General features: G+C 38.6%; 18 non-coding genes across 18 annotated transcripts; all 18 read right to left on the bottom strand.

Moving 5' to 3' along the window:
* Window positions 1-171: 171 nt before the first annotated feature.
* Window positions 172-264, bottom strand: TRNAI-UAU (transfer RNA isoleucine (anticodon UAU)). The gene is given in 2 exon segments: window positions 172-207; window positions 227-264. It is a non-coding gene; the product is annotated as a tRNA-Ile (tRNA).
* Window positions 265-1,132: 868 nt separating this feature from the next.
* On the bottom strand, window positions 1,133-1,205 carry TRNAR-CCU (transfer RNA arginine (anticodon CCU)). The gene has a single exon. It is a non-coding gene; the product is annotated as a tRNA-Arg (tRNA).
* Window positions 1,206-1,656: 451 nt separating this feature from the next.
* On the bottom strand, window positions 1,657-1,749 carry TRNAI-UAU (transfer RNA isoleucine (anticodon UAU)). The gene is given in 2 exon segments: window positions 1,657-1,692; window positions 1,712-1,749. It is a non-coding gene; the product is annotated as a tRNA-Ile (tRNA).
* Window positions 1,750-2,617: 868 nt separating this feature from the next.
* On the bottom strand, window positions 2,618-2,690 carry TRNAR-CCU (transfer RNA arginine (anticodon CCU)). Its single transcript has one exon. It is a non-coding gene; the product is annotated as a tRNA-Arg (tRNA).
* Window positions 2,691-3,137: 447 nt separating this feature from the next.
* On the bottom strand, window positions 3,138-3,230 carry TRNAI-UAU (transfer RNA isoleucine (anticodon UAU)). The gene is given in 2 exon segments: window positions 3,138-3,173; window positions 3,193-3,230. It is a non-coding gene; the product is annotated as a tRNA-Ile (tRNA).
* An 868-nt stretch (window positions 3,231-4,098) lies between these two features.
* TRNAR-CCU (transfer RNA arginine (anticodon CCU)) lies at window positions 4,099-4,171 on the bottom strand. The gene has a single exon. It is a non-coding gene; the product is annotated as a tRNA-Arg (tRNA).
* A 451-nt stretch (window positions 4,172-4,622) lies between these two features.
* Window positions 4,623-4,715, bottom strand: TRNAI-UAU (transfer RNA isoleucine (anticodon UAU)). The gene is given in 2 exon segments: window positions 4,623-4,658; window positions 4,678-4,715. It is a non-coding gene; the product is annotated as a tRNA-Ile (tRNA).
* Window positions 4,716-5,574: 859 nt separating this feature from the next.
* Window positions 5,575-5,649, bottom strand: TRNAR-CCU (transfer RNA arginine (anticodon CCU)). Its single transcript has one exon. It is a non-coding gene; the product is annotated as a tRNA-Arg (tRNA).
* A 1,389-nt stretch (window positions 5,650-7,038) lies between these two features.
* TRNAR-CCU (transfer RNA arginine (anticodon CCU)) lies at window positions 7,039-7,111 on the bottom strand. Its single transcript has one exon. It is a non-coding gene; the product is annotated as a tRNA-Arg (tRNA).
* A 447-nt stretch (window positions 7,112-7,558) lies between these two features.
* Window positions 7,559-7,651, bottom strand: TRNAI-UAU (transfer RNA isoleucine (anticodon UAU)). The gene is given in 2 exon segments: window positions 7,559-7,594; window positions 7,614-7,651. It is a non-coding gene; the product is annotated as a tRNA-Ile (tRNA).
* An 860-nt stretch (window positions 7,652-8,511) lies between these two features.
* Window positions 8,512-8,584, bottom strand: TRNAR-CCU (transfer RNA arginine (anticodon CCU)). The gene has a single exon. It is a non-coding gene; the product is annotated as a tRNA-Arg (tRNA).
* Window positions 8,585-10,983: 2,399 nt separating this feature from the next.
* On the bottom strand, window positions 10,984-11,056 carry TRNAR-CCU (transfer RNA arginine (anticodon CCU)). Its single transcript has one exon. It is a non-coding gene; the product is annotated as a tRNA-Arg (tRNA).
* Window positions 11,057-11,507: 451 nt separating this feature from the next.
* Window positions 11,508-11,600, bottom strand: TRNAI-UAU (transfer RNA isoleucine (anticodon UAU)). Its single transcript is given in 2 exon segments — window positions 11,508-11,543; window positions 11,563-11,600. It is a non-coding gene; the product is annotated as a tRNA-Ile (tRNA).
* Window positions 11,601-12,468: 868 nt separating this feature from the next.
* TRNAR-CCU (transfer RNA arginine (anticodon CCU)) lies at window positions 12,469-12,541 on the bottom strand. The gene has a single exon. It is a non-coding gene; the product is annotated as a tRNA-Arg (tRNA).
* Window positions 12,542-12,988: 447 nt separating this feature from the next.
* On the bottom strand, window positions 12,989-13,081 carry TRNAI-UAU (transfer RNA isoleucine (anticodon UAU)). The gene is given in 2 exon segments: window positions 12,989-13,024; window positions 13,044-13,081. It is a non-coding gene; the product is annotated as a tRNA-Ile (tRNA).
* An 868-nt stretch (window positions 13,082-13,949) lies between these two features.
* TRNAR-CCU (transfer RNA arginine (anticodon CCU)) lies at window positions 13,950-14,022 on the bottom strand. Its single transcript has one exon. It is a non-coding gene; the product is annotated as a tRNA-Arg (tRNA).
* A 451-nt stretch (window positions 14,023-14,473) lies between these two features.
* TRNAI-UAU (transfer RNA isoleucine (anticodon UAU)) lies at window positions 14,474-14,566 on the bottom strand. Its single transcript is given in 2 exon segments — window positions 14,474-14,509; window positions 14,529-14,566. It is a non-coding gene; the product is annotated as a tRNA-Ile (tRNA).
* An 861-nt stretch (window positions 14,567-15,427) lies between these two features.
* On the bottom strand, window positions 15,428-15,500 carry TRNAR-CCU (transfer RNA arginine (anticodon CCU)). The gene has a single exon. It is a non-coding gene; the product is annotated as a tRNA-Arg (tRNA).
* Window positions 15,501-15,556: the final 56 nt, after the last annotated feature.

The following is a 15,556-nucleotide window of genomic DNA, read 5'->3' as shown; positions in this document are numbered from 1 at the left end:
CAGATTACGGTGGGACTCAATAGACTTGTCCAACCTGCGGCAATTTAAAAAAATACAAAAATTTAAACAACAAATATCTCGTTGAAATTTCTCTCTTAATCTTGACACTAGATCATGAACCGATTCAACGACTTCAGTAGTAAAAAATACAAAACGAAGGCAAGAATAGAATGCTCCAGGTGAGGGTCGAACTCACAACCTCGGCATCACTCGACAGTTACTGCTTTATAAGTACCGCGCGCTGACCGATTGCGCCACTGGAGCTGACTGGGTACACCGCTATGACATAAATTTGATTAAAAAAAAAAATTGAAATGGGATAGTTCTTCAGAAAATTAATGATTGCTTACAACAGGTTTCTAAGGTTTTATTATAATGTTTGACAATAAATATTTTACCATATCACAATCTTTATTAAAAATGAAAATGAGAAATTTATACACTGGACGCTGGGTCATTTTAGACTCAAACATCCTGTTTTTTTTTTTTGTTTTTTTTTTCTTCAGGAAATGCGCACTTACATTTGCTGCAATGAACAGACATTGACGATATAAAAAATTCTTCTGAATTCAGGGGCTGCAGGGTCATCTGTGACATCACCTTTTGTGATTCCTAGATCCTGTGTTAACAGCTGCGTACAGAGGTGTTGTCAGTCTTTGTAACCATACCTCTGATATTAAGCAAAACTGCTCTAGAATGACAGGATGTTTGAGTCCAAAATATTCCCAGTGGCCAGGGTGAAAATTGAAAGATTACTCATTTTGTTTTGTAAGAAAGAACATGATATGAAAAAAAGAACGTTGTCCAAAATGTTTCAAAAACCGTTTACATTTTTCAATTATAATTTTTGATTTTGATATTTGCCAATATTGTGTGGTTGAAAGCATATCCATATCTTAGAAAAGATACTCTTTGTTATTTGGGTCATAAATGACGATGCAAACAATTAAGATGCTATGTTTGTCGGCCCCACACAATTGCGTGTTAACACTTCTCTCAGTACATGGAAAGGATCGTTGTAAAGGGTAGAGGTTTGCAAGAACTAATTTACAAAGAAACAACACAAGGAGAACAGTTTACACCTGCACCATCAACCTTCCATGAGAAACTGTTGGAAAGGGAAATCAACAAGCACCCCAGATGGGACTTGAACCCACAATCCCTGGCTTAGGAGGCCAGTGCCTTATCCATTAGGCCACTGGGGCTTGATGGAGTAGCTTAAAAATCCAGACTTTCTTTGGTTACCACAAGAGTGAATCACTCACTTTTGATTGAGTTATCAAGGACGATCTTGTACGTTTGAACTCCAAATTGAAACAAACCGTCCGAATGCACATGCATCTTTATTTTAGAAGAGAGCCAGGGCTAACTTTGTCGGGTCACTGTACATAAGTTATCAATGCCGATGATGGAAAGTTTATTGGACTGCCAGAAGCCTGAAAAACTAAATAGATATCTTCCACATTTCCCTTTCAATTATGACACCAGATTACGGTGGGACTCAATAGACTTGTCCAACCTGCGGCAATTTAAAAAAATACAAAAATTTAAACAACAAATATCTCGTTGAAATTTCTCTCTTAATCTTGACACTAGATCATGAACCAATTCAACGACTTCAGTAGTAAAAAATACAAAACGAAGGCAAGAATAGAATGCTCCAGGTGAGGGTCGAACTCACAACCTCGGCATCACTCGACAGTTACTGCTTTATAAGTACCGCGCGCTGACCGATTGCGCCACTGGAGCTGACTGGGTACACCGCTATGACATAAATTTGATTAAAAAAAAAAATTGAAATGGGATAGTTCTTCAGAAAATTAATGATTGCTTACAACAGGTTTCTAAGGTTTTATTATAATGTTTGACAATAAATATTTTACCATATCACAATCTTTATTAAAAATGAAAATGAGAAATTTATGCACTGGACGCTGGGTCATTTTAGACTCAAACATCCTGTTTTTTTTTTTTGTTTTTTTTTTCTTCAGGAAATGCGCACTTACATTTGCTGCAATGAACAGACATTGACGATATAAAAAATTCTTCTGAATTCAGGGGCTGCAGGGTCATCTGTGACATCACCTTTTGTGATTCCTAGATCCTGTGTTAACAGCTGCGTACAGAGGTGTTGTCAGTCTTTGTAACCATACCTCTGATATTAAGCAAAACTGCTCTAGAACGACAGGATGTTTGAGTCCAAAATATTCCCAGTGGCCAGGGTGAAAATTGAAAGATTACTCATTTTGTTTTGTAAGAAAGAACATGATATGAAAAAAAGAACGTTGTCCAAAATGTTTCAAAAACCGTTTACATTTTTCAATTATAATTTTTGATTTTGATATTTGCCAATATTGTGTGGTTGAAAGCATATCCATATCTTAGAAAAGATACTCTTTGTTATTTGGGTCATAAATGACGATGCAAACAATTAAGATGCTATGTTTGTCGGCCCCACACAATTGCATGTTAACACTTCACTCAGTACATGGAAAGGATCGTTGTAAAGGGTAGAGGTTTGCAAGAACTAATTTACAAAGAAACAACAAAAGGAGAACAGTTTACACCTGCACCATCAACCTTCCATGAGAAACTGTTGAAAAGGGAAATCAACAAGCACCCCAAATGGGACTTGAACCCACAATCCCTGGCTTAGGAGGCCAGTGCCTTATCCATTAGGCCACTGGGGCTTGATGGAGTAGCTTAAAAATCCAGACTTTCTTTGGTTACCACAAGAGTGAATCACTCACTTTTGATTGAGTTATCAAGGACGATCTTGTACGTTTGAACTCCAAATTGAAACAAACCGTCCGAATGCACATGCATCTTTATTTTAGAAGAGAGCCAGGGCTAACTTTGTCGGGTCACTGTACGTTATCAATGCCGATGATGGAAAGTTTATTGGACTGCCAGAAGCCTGAAAAACTAAATAGATATCTTCCACATTTCCCTTTCAATTATGACACCAGATTACGGTGGGACTCAATAGACTTGTCCAACCTGCGGCAATTTAAAAAAATACAAAAATTTAAACAACAAATATCTCGTTGAAATTTCTCTCTTAATCTTGACACTAGATCATGAACCGATTCAACGACTTCAGTAGTAAAAAATACAAAACGAAGGCAAGAATAGAATGCTCCAGGTGAGGGTCGAACTCACAACCTCGGCATCACTCGACAGTTACTGCTTTATAAGTACCGCGCGCTGACCGATTGCGCCACTGGAGCTGACTGGGTACACCGCTATGACATAAATTTGATTAAAAAAAAAAATTGAAATGGGATAGTTCTTCAGAAAATTAATGATTGCTTACAACAGGTTTCTAAGGTTTTATTATAATGTTTGACAATAAATATTTTACCATATCACAATCTTTATTAAAAATGAAAATGAGAAATTTATACACTGGACGCTGGGTCATTTTAGACTCAAACATCCTGTTTTTTTTTTTTGTTTTTTTTTTCTTCAGGAAATGCGCACTTACATTTGCTGCAATGAACAGACATTGACGATATAAAAAATTCTTCTGAATTCAGGGGCTGCAGGGTCATCTGTGACATCACCTTTTGTGATTCCTAGATCCTGTGTTAACAGCTGCGTACAGAGGTGTTGTCAGTCTTTGTAACCATACCTCTGATATTAAGCAAAACTGCTCTAGAACGACAGGATGTTTGAGTCCAAAATATTCCCAGTGGCCAGGGTGAAAATTGAAAGATTACTCATTTTGTTTTGTAAGAAAGAACATGATATGAAAAAAAGAACGTTGTCCAAAATGTTTCAAAAACCGTTTACATTTTTCAATTATAATTTTTGATTTTGATATTTGCCAATATTGTGTGGTTGAAAGCATATCCATATCTTAGAAAAGATACTCTTTGTTATTTGGGTCATAAATGACGATGCAAACAATTAAGATGCTATGTTTGTCGGCCCCACACAATTGCGTGTTAACACTTCTCTCAGTACATGGAAAGGATCGTTGTAAAGGGTAGAGGTTTGCAAGAACTAATTTACAAAGAAACAACACAAGGAGAACAGTTTACACCTGCACCATCAACCTTCCATGAGAAACTGTTGGAAAGGGAAATCAACAAGCACCCCAGATGGGACTTGAACCCACAATCCCTGGCTTAGGAGGCCAGTGCCTTATCCATTAGGCCACTGGGGCTTGATGAAGTAGCTTAAAAATCCAGACTTTCTTTGGTTACCACAAGAGTGAATCACTCACTTTTGATTGAGTTATCAAGGACGATCTTGTACGTTTGAACTCCAAATTGAAACAAACCGTCCGAATGCACATGCATCTTTATTTTAGAAGAGAGCCAGGGCTAACTTTGTCGGGTCACTGTACATAAGTTATCAATGCCGATGATGGAAAGTTTATTGGACTGCCAGAAGCCTGAAAAACTAAATAGATACCTTCCACATTTCCCTTTCAATTATGACACCAGATTACGGTGGCACTCAATAGACTTGTCCAACCTGCGGCAATTTAAAAAAATACAAAAATTTAAACAACAAATATCTCGTTGAAATTTCTCTCTTAATCTTGACACTAGATCATGAACCGATTCAACGACTTCAGTAGTAAAAAATACAAAACGAAGGCAAGAATAGAATGCTCCAGGTGAGGGTCGAACTCACAACCTCGGCATCACTCGACAGTTACTGCTTTATAAGTACCGCGCGCTGACCGATTGCGCCACTGGAGCTGACTGGGTACACCGCTATGACATAAATTTGATTAAAAAAAAAAATTGAAATGGGATAGTTCTTCAGAAAATTAATGATTGCTTACAACAGGTTTCTAAGGTTTTATTATAATGTTTGACAATAAATATTTTACCATATCACAATCTTTATTAAAAATGAAAATGAGAAATTTATACACTGGACGCTGGGTCATTTTAGACTCAAACATCCTGTTTTTTTTTTTTGTTTTTTTTTTCTTCAGGAAATGCGCACTTACATTTGCTGCAATGAACAGACATTGACGATATAAAAAATTCTTCTGAATTCAGGGGCTGCAGGGTCATCTGTGACATCACCTTTTGTGATTCCTAGATCCTGTGTTAACAGCTGCGTACAGAGGTGTTGTCAGTCTTTGTAACCATACCTCTGATATTAAGCAAAACTGCTCTAGAACGACAGGATGTTTGAGTCCAAAATATTCCCAGTGGCCAGGGTGAAAATTGAAAGATTACTCATTTTGTTTTGTAAGAAAGAACATGATATGAAAAAAAGAACGTTGTCCAAAATGTTTCAAAAACCGTTTACATTTTTCAATTATAATTTTTGATTTTGATATTTGCCAATATTGTGTGGTTGAAAGCATATCCATATCTTAGAAAAGATACTCTTTGTTATTTGGGTCATAAATGACGATGCAAACAATTAAGATGCTATGTTTGTCGGCCCCACACAATTGCGTGTTAACACTTCTCTCAGTACATGGAAAGGATCGTTGTAAAGGGTAGAGGTTTGCAAGAACTAATTTACAAAGAAACAACACAAGGAGAACAGTTTACACCTGCACCATCAACGAGAAACTGTTGGAAAGGGAAATCAACAAGCACCCCAGATGGGACTTGAACCCACAATCCCTGGCTTAGGAGGCCAGTGCCTTATCCATTAGGCCACTGGGTCTTGATGGAGTAGCTTAAAAATCCAGACTTTCTTTGGTTACCACAAGAGTGAATCACTCACTTTTGATTGAGTTATCAAGGACGATCTTGTACGTTTGAACTCCAAATTGAAACAAACCGTCCGAATGCACATGCATCTTTATTTTAGAAGAGAGCCAGGGCTAACTTTGTCGGGTCACTGTACATAAGTTATCAATGCCGATGATGGAAAGTTTATTGGACTGCCAGAAGCCTGAAAAACTAAATAGATATCTTCCACATTTCCCTTTCAATTATGACACCAGATTACGGTGGGACTCAATAGACTTGTCCAACCTGCGGCAATTTAAAAAAATACAAAAATTTAAACAACAAATATCTCGTTGAAATTTCTCTCTTAATCTTGACACTAGATCATGAACCGATTCAACGACTTCAGTAGTAAAAAATACAAAACGAAGGCAAGAATAGAATGCTCCAGGTGAGGGTCGAACTCACAACCTCGGCATCACTCGACAGTTACTGCTTTATAAGTACCGCGCGCTGACCGAGTACACCGCTATGACATAAATTTGATTAAAAAAAAAAATTGAAATGGGATAGTTCTTCAGAAAATTAATGATTGCTTACAACAGGTTTCTAAGGTTTTATTATAATGTTTGACAATAAATATTTTACCATATCACAATCTTTATTAAAAATGAAAATGAGAAATTTATACACTGGACGCTGGGTCATTTTAGACTCAAACATCCTGTTTTTTTTTTTGTTTTTTTTTTCTTCAGGAAATGCGCACTTACATTTGCTGCAATGAACAGACATTGACGATATAAAAAATTCTTCTGAATTCAGGGGCTGCAGGGTCATCTGTGACATCACCTTTTGTGATTCCTAGATCCTGTGTTAACAGCTGCGTACAGAGGTGTTGTCAGTCTTTGTAACCATACCTCTGATATTAAGCAAAACTGCTCTAGAATGACAGGATGTTTGAGTCCAAAATATTCCCAGTGGCCAGGGTGAAAATTGAAAGATTACTCATTTTGTTTTGTAAGAAAGAACATGATATGAAAAAAAGAACGTTGTCCAAAATGTTTCAAAAACCGTTTACATTTTTCAATTATAATTTTTGATTTTGATATTTGCCAATATTGTGTGGTTGAAAGCATATCCATATCTTAGAAAAGATACTCTTTGTTATTTGGGTCATAAATGACGATGCAAACAATTAAGATGCTATGTTTGTCGGCCCCACACAATTGCGTGTTAACACTTCTCTCAGTACATGGAAAGGATCGTTGTAAAGGGTAGAGGTTTGCAAGAACTAATTTACAAAGAAACAACACAAGGAGAACAGTTTACACCTGCACCATCAACCTTCCATGAGAAACTGTTGGAAAGGGAAATCAACAAGCACCCCAGATGGGACTTGAACCCACAATCCCTGGCTTAGGAGGCCAGTGCCTTATCCATTAGGCCACTGGGGCTTGATGGAGTAGCTTAAAAATCCAGACTTTCTTTGGTTACCACAAGAGTGAATCACTCACTTTTGATTGAGTTATCAAGGACGATCTTGTACGTTTGAACTCCAAATTGAAACAAACCGTCCGAATGCACATGCATCTTTATTTTAGAAGAGAGCCAGGGCTAACTTTGTCGGGTCACTGTACGTTATCAATGCCGATGATGGAAAGTTTATTGGACTGCCAGAAGCCTGAAAAACTAAATAGATATCTTCCACATTTCCCTTTCAATTATGACACCAGATTACGGTGGGACTCAATAGACTTGTCCAACCTGCGGCAATTTAAAAAAATACAAAAATTTAAACAACAAATATCTCGTTGAAATTTCTCTCTTAATCTTGACACTAGATCATGAACCGATTCAACGACTTCAGTAGTAAAAAATACAAAACGAAGGCAAGAATAGAATGCTCCAGGTGAGGGTCGAACTCACAACCTCGGCATCACTCGACAGTTACTGCTTTATAAGTACCGCGCGCTGACCGATTGCGCCACTGGAGCTGACTGGGTACACCGCTATGACATAAATTTGATTAAAAAAAAAAATTGAAATGGGATAGTTCTTCAGAAAATTAATGATTGCTTACAACAGGTTTCTAAGGTTTTATTATAATGTTTGACAATAAATATTTTACCATATCACAATCTTTATTAAAAATGAAAATGAGAAATTTATACACTGGACACTGGGTCATTTTAGACTCAAACATCCTGTTTTTTTTTTTGTTTTTTTTTTCTTCAGGAAATGCGCACTTACATTTGCTGCAATGAACAGACATTGACGATATAAAAAATTCTTCTGAATTCAGGGGCTGCAGGGTCATCTGTGACATCACCTTTTGTGATTCCTAGATCCTGTGTTAACAGCTGCATACAGAGGTGTTGTCAGTCTTTGTAACCATACCTCTGATATTAAGCAAAACTGCTCTAGAACGACAGGATGTTTGAGTCCAAAATATTCCCAGTGGCCAGGGTGAAAATTGAAAGATTACTCATTTTGTTTTGTAAGAAAGAACATGATATGAAAAAAAGAACGTTGTCCAAAATGTTTCAAAAACCGTTTACATTTTTCAATTATAATTTTTGATTTTGATATTTGCCAATATTGTGTGGTTGAAAGCATATCCATATCTTAGAAAAGATACTCTTTGTTATTTGGGTCATAAATGACGATGCAAACAATTAAGATGCTATGTTTGTCGGCCCCACACAATTGCGTGTTAACACTTCTCTCAGTACATGGAAAGGATCGTTGTAAAGGGTAGAGGTTTGCAAGAACTAATTTACAAAGAAACAACACAAGGAGAACAGTTTACACCTGCACCATCAACGAGAAACTGTTGGAAAGGGAAATCAACAAGCACCCCAGATGGGACTTGAACCCACAATCCCTGGCTTAGGAGGCCAGTGCCTTATCCATTAGGCCACTGGGGCTTGATGGAGTAGCTTAAAAATCCAGACTTTCTTTGGTTACCACAAGAGTGAATCACTCACTTTTGATTGAGTTATCAAGGACGATCTTGTACGTTTGAACTCCAAATTGAAACAAACCGTCCGAATGCACATGCATCTTTATTTTAGAAGAGAGCCAGGGCTAACTTTGTCGGGTCACTGTACATAAGTTATCAATGCCGATGATGGAAAGTTTATTGGACTGCCAGAAGCCTGAAAAACTAAATAGATATCTTCCATATTTCCCTTTCAATTATGACACCAGATTACGGTGGGACTCAATAGACTTGTCCAACCTGCGGCAATTTAAAAAAATACAAAAATTTAAACAACAAATATCTCGTTGAAATTTCTCTCTTAATCTTGACACTAGATCATGAACCGATTCAACGACTTCAGTAGTAAAAAATACAAAACGAAGGCAAGAATAGAATGCTCCAGGTGAGGGTCGAACTCACAACCTCGGCATCACTCGACAGTTACTGCTTTATAAGTACCGCGCGCTGACCGAGTACACCGCTATGACATAAATTTGATTAAAAAAAAAAATTGAAATGGGATAGTTCTTCAGAAAATTAATGATTGCTTACAACAGGTTTCTAAGGTTTTATTATAATGTTTGACAATAAATATTTTACCATATCACAATCTTTATTAAAAATGAAAATGAGAAATTTATACACTGGACGCTGGGTCATTTTAGACTCAAACATCCTGTTTTTTTTTTGTTTTTTTTTTCTTCAGGAAATGCGCACTTACATTTGCTGCAATGAACAGACATTGACGATATAAAAAATTCTTCTGAATTCAGGGGCTGCAGGGTCATCTGTGACATCACCTTTTGTGATTCCTAGATCCTGTGTTAACAGCTGCGTACAGAGGTGTTGTCAGTCTTTGTAACCATACCTCTGATATTAAGCAAAACTGCTCTAGAATGACAGGATGTTTGAGTCCAAAATATTCCCAGTGGCCAGGGTGAAAATTGAAAGATTACTCATTTTGTTTTGTAAGAAAGAACATGATATGAAAAAAAGAACGTTGTCCAAAATGTTTCAAAAACCGTTTACATTTTTCAATTATAATTTTTGATTTTGATATTTGCCAATATTGTGTGGTTGAAAGCATATCCATATCTTAGAAAAGATACTCTTTGTTATTTGGGTCATAAATGACGATGCAAACAATTAAGATGCTATGTTTGTCGGCCCCACACAATTGCGTGTTAACACTTCTCTCAGTACATGGAAAGGATCGTTGTAAAGGGTAGAGGTTTGCAAGAACTACCGTATTTTCCGGCGTATAAGACGACTGGGCGTATAAGACGACCCCCCAACTTTTCCAGTTAAAATGTAAAATCTCCTTAAAAGTCGGGGGTCTTCTTATAAACCGTGTCGTCTTATAGGACCGGTAACTAATGTGCCTTTTGGGGGGGGGGGGGAGTGGGCCTGATGATGACGAGGGGGCGTCTCACAGGAAAGTGAGTATCCCCCATTACCTCATTGTATCGCTGCAGCGTGGGGTCTCTGCTGGGAGCGGCGGCTGCTGCTCCTCATTGTGCAGCGTGGGTGCTGTGCTGTGGCGGCTCCTCTTCTTCAGTGTGGGGCCTCTGTGCAGCTGGGCGGCGGCGGCGGCGGCTTATCTTCAGGCAGTCGGGGCTCCTCCGGTATCTCCTTAAAGCCCGGAGGCCCTGCCGGCAACTCCATCGGTGCAATGCAGTGGCCTTCAGGAACATGGCCGCTGCTCAGATTCAGATCTCGTCCCGAGATCTCGGGAGACGAGATCTGAATCTGAGCAGCGGCCATTTTCCCGGAGACAGCTCCATTGCTGCTATGCGGTGGCCCGGCCGCTGGGGGCTGCGCATGCTCAGATTCAGATCTCTGAATCTGAGCAGCGGCCATGTTCCCGGAGGCCACTGCATTGCACCGATGGAGTTGCCGGCAGGGCCTCCGGGCTTTAAGGAGATACCGGAGGAGCCCCGACTGCCTGAAGATAAGCCGCCGCCGCCGCCGCCCAGCAGCATTGAGGCCCCACACTGAAGAAGAGGAGCCGCCGCCCCACGCACAGCACAGCAGCCGCCGCCGCTCCCAGCAGAGACCCCACGCTGCAATGATACAATGAGGTAATGGGGGATACTCACTTTCCTGTGAGACGCCCCCTCGTCGTCATCAGGCCCACTCCCCCCCCACCCACCATATACACCCGGCAATGCGATACCCGGCGTATAAGACGACCCCCGACTTTTAAGATGATTTTCAGGGGTTAAAAAGTCGTCTTATACGCCGGAAAATACGGTAATTTACAAAGAAACAACACAAGGAGAACAGTTTACACCTGCACCATCAACCTTCCATGAGAAACTGTTGGAAAGGGAAATCAACAAGCACCCCAGATGGGACTTGAACCCACAATCCCTGGCTTAGGAGGCCAGTGCCTTATCCATTAGGCCACTGGGGCTTGATGGAGTAGCTTAAAAATCCAGACTTTCTTTGGTTACCACAAGAGTGAATCACTCACTTTTGATTGAGTTATCAAGGACGATCTTGTACGTTTGAACTCCAAATTGAAACAAACCGTCCGAATGCACATGCATCTTTATTTTAGAAGAGAGCCAGGGCTAACTTTGTCGGGTCACTGTACATAAGTTATCAATGCCGATGATGGAAAGTTTATTGGACTGCCAGAAGCCTGAAAAACTAAATAGATATCTTCCACATTTCCCTTTCAATTATGACACCAGATTACGGTGGGACTCAATAGACTTGTCCAACCTGCGGCAATTTAAAAAAATACAAAAATTTAAACAACAAATATCTCGTTGAAATTTCTCTCTTAATCTTGACACTAGATCATGAACCAATTCAACGACTTCAGTAGTAAAAAATACAAAACGAAGGCAAGAATAGAATGCTCCAGGTGAGGGTCGAACTCACAACCTCGGCATCACTCGACAGTTACTGCTTTATAAGTACCGCGCGCTGACCGATTGCGCCACTGGAGCTGACTGGGTACACCGCTATGACATAAATTTGATTAAAAAAAAAAATTGAAATGGGATAGTTCTTCAGAAAATTAATGATTGCTTACAACAGGTTTCTAAGGTTTTATTATAATGTTTGACAATAAATATTTTACCATATCACAATCTTTATTAAAAATGAAAATGAGAAATTTATGCACTGGACGCTGGGTCATTTTAGACTCAAACATCCTGTTTTTTTTTTTTGTTTTTTTTTTCTTCAGGAAATGCGCACTTACATTTGCTGCAATGAACAGACATTGACGATATAAAAAATTCTTCTGAATTCAGGGGCTGCAGGGTCATCTGTGACATCACCTTTTGTGATTCCTAGATCCTGTGTTAACAGCTGCGTACAGAGGTGTTGTCAGTCTTTGTAACCATACCTCTGATATTAAGCAAAACTGCTCTAGAACGACAGGATGTTTGAGTCCAAAATATTCCCAGTGGCCAGGGTGAAAATTGAAAGATTACTCATTTTGTTTTGTAAGAAAGAACATGATATGAAAAAAAGAACGTTGTCCAAAATGTTTCAAAAACCGTTTACATTTTTCAATTATAATTTTTGATTTTGATATTTGCCAATATTGTGTGGTTGAAAGCATATCCATATCTTAGAAAAGATACTCTTTGTTATTTGGGTCATAAATGACGATGCAAACAATTAAGATGCTATGTTTGTCGGCCCCACACAATTGCATGTTAACACTTCACTCAGTACATGGAAAGGATCGTTGTAAAGGGTAGAGGTTTGCAAGAACTAATTTACAAAGAAACAACAAAAGGAGAACAGTTTACACCTGCACCATCAACCTTCCATGAGAAACTGTTGAAAAGGGAAATCAACAAGCACCCCAGATGGGACTTGAACCCACAATCCCTGGCTTAGGAGGCCAGTGCCTTATCCATTAGGCCACTGGGGCTTGATGGAGTAGCTTAAAAATCCAGACTTTCTTTGGTTACCACAAGAGTGAATCACTCACTTTTGATTGAGTTATCAAGGACGATCTTGTACGTTTGAACTCCAAATTGAAACAAACCGTCCGAATGCACATGCATCTTTATTTTAGAAGAGAGCCAGGGCTAACTTTGTCGGGTCACTGTACGTTATCAATGCCGATGATGGAAAGTTTATTGGACTGCCAGAAGCCTGAAAAACTAAATAGATATCTTCCACATTTCCCTTTCAATTATGACACCAGATTACGGTGGGACTCAATAGACTTGTCCAACCTGCGGCAATTTAAAAAAATACAAAAATTTAAACAACAAATATCTCGTTGAAATTTCTCTCTTAATCTTGACACTAGATCATGAACCGATTCAACGACTTCAGTAGTAAAAAATACAAAACGAAGGCAAGAATAGAATGCTCCAGGTGAGGGTCGAACTCACAACCTCGGCATCACTCGACAGTTACTGCTTTATAAGTACCGCGCGCTGACCGATTGCGCCACTGGAGCTGACTGGGTACACCGCTATGACATAAATTTGATTAAAAAAAAAAATTGAAATGGGATAGTTCTTCAGAAAATTAATGATTGCTTACAACAGGTTTCTAAGGTTTTATTATAATGTTTGACAATAAATATTTTACCATATCACAATCTTTATTAAAAATGAAAATGAGAAATTTATACACTGGACGCTGGGTCATTTTAGACTCAAACATCCTGTTTTTTTTTTTTGTTTTTTTTTTCTTCAGGAAATGCGCACTTACATTTGCTGCAATGAACAGACATTGACGATATAAAAAATTCTTCTGAATTCAGGGGCTGCAGGGTCATCTGTGACATCACCTTTTGTGATTCCTAGATCCTGTGTTAACAGCTGCGTACAGAGGTGTTGTCAGTCTTTGTAACCATACCTCTGATATTAAGCAAAACTGCTCTAGAACGACAGGATGTTTGAGTCCAAAATATTCCCAGTGGCCAGGGTGAAAATTGAAAGATTACTCATTTTGTTTTGTAAGAAAGAACATGATATGAAAAAAAGAACGTTGTCCAAAATGTTTCAAAAACCGTTTACATTTTTCAATTATAATTTTTGATTTTGATATTTGCCAATATTGTGTGGTTGAAAGCATATCCATATCTTAGAAAAGATACTCTTTGTTATTTGGGTCATAAATGACGATGCAAACAATTAAGATGCTATGTTTGTCGGCCCCACACAATTGCGTGTTAACACTTCTCTCAGTACATGGAAAGGATCGTTGTAAAGGGTAGAGGTTTGCAAGAACTAATTTACAAAGAAACAACACAAGGAGAACAGTTTACACCTGCACCATCAACCTTCCATGAGAAACTGTTGGAAAGGGAAATCAACAAGCACCCCAGATGGGACTTGAACCCACAATCCCTGGCTTAGGAGGCCAGTGCCTTATCCATTAGGCCACTGGGGCTTGATGAAGTAGCTTAAAAATCCAGACTTTCTTTGGTTACCACAAGAGTGAATCACTCACTTTTGATTGAGTTATCAAGGACGATCTTGTACGTTTGAACTCCAAATTGAAACAAACCGTCCGAATGCACATGCATCTTTATTTTAGAAGAGAGCCAGGGCTAACTTTGTCGGGTCACTGTACATAAGTTATCAATGCCGATGATGGAAAGTTTATTGGACTGCCAGAAGCCTGAAAAACTAAATAGATACCTTCCACATTTCCCTTTCAATTATGACACCAGATTACGGTGGCACTCAATAGACTTGTCCAACCTGCGGCAATTTAAAAAAATACAAAAATTTAAACAACAAATATCTCGTTGAAATTTCTCTCTTAATCTTGACACTAGATCATGAACCGATTCAACGACTTCAGTAGTAAAAAATACAAAACGAAGGCAAGAATAGAATGCTCCAGGTGAGGGTCGAACTCACAACCTCGGCATCACTCGACAGTTACTGCTTTATAAGTACCGCGCGCTGACCGATTGCGCCACTGGAGCTGACTGGGTACACCGCTATGACATAAATTTGATTAAAAAAAAAAATTGAAATGGGATAGTTCTTCAGAAAATTAATGATTGCTTACAACAGGTTTCTAAGGTTTTATTATAATGTTTGACAATAAATATTTTACCATATCACAATCTTTATTAAAAATGAAAATGAGAAATTTATACACTGGACGCTGGGTCATTTTAGACTCAAACATCCTGTTTTTTTTTTTTGTTTTTTTTTTCTTCAGGAAATGCGCACTTACATTTGCTGCAATGAACAGACATTGACGATATAAAAAATTCTTCTGAATTCAGGGGCTGCAGGGTCATCTGTGACATCACCTTTTGTGATTCCTAGATCCTGTGTTAACAGCTGCGTACAGAGGTGTTGTCAGTCTTTGTAACCATACCTCTGATATTAAGCAAAACTGCTCTAGAACGACAGGATGTTTGAGTCCAAAATATTCCCAGTGGCCAGGGTGAAAATTGAAAGATTACTCATTTTGTTTTGTAAGAAAGAACATGATATGAAAAAAAGAACGTTGTCCAAAATGTTTCAAAAACCGTTTACATTTTTCAATTATAATTTTTGATTTTGATATTTGCCAATATTGTGTGGTTGAAAGCATATCCATATCTTAGAAAAGATACTCTTTGTTATTTGGGTCATAAATGACGATGCAAACAATTAAGATGCTATGTTTGTCGGCCCCACACAATTGCGTGTTAACACTTCTCTCAGTACATGGAAAGGATCGTTGTAAAGGGTAGAGGTTTGCAAGAACTAATTTACAAAGAAACAACACAAGGAGAACAGTTTACACCTGCACCATCAACGAGAAACTGTTGGAAAGGGAAATCAACAAGCACCCCAGATGGGACTTGAACCCACAATCCCTGGCTTAGGAGGCCAGTGCCTTATCCATTAGGCCACTGGGGCTTGATGGAGTAGCTTAAAAATCCAGACTTTCTTTGGTTACCACAAGAGTGAATCAC

This window comes from Ranitomeya variabilis, chromosome 5, assembly GCF_051348905.1.
Source record: "Ranitomeya variabilis isolate aRanVar5 chromosome 5, aRanVar5.hap1, whole genome shotgun sequence".
NCBI lineage: Eukaryota > Metazoa > Chordata > Amphibia > Anura > Dendrobatidae > Ranitomeya > Ranitomeya variabilis.
The sequence above is the reverse complement of the archived record's forward strand: the minus strand, read 5'-3'. Positions and strand labels throughout refer to the sequence as shown.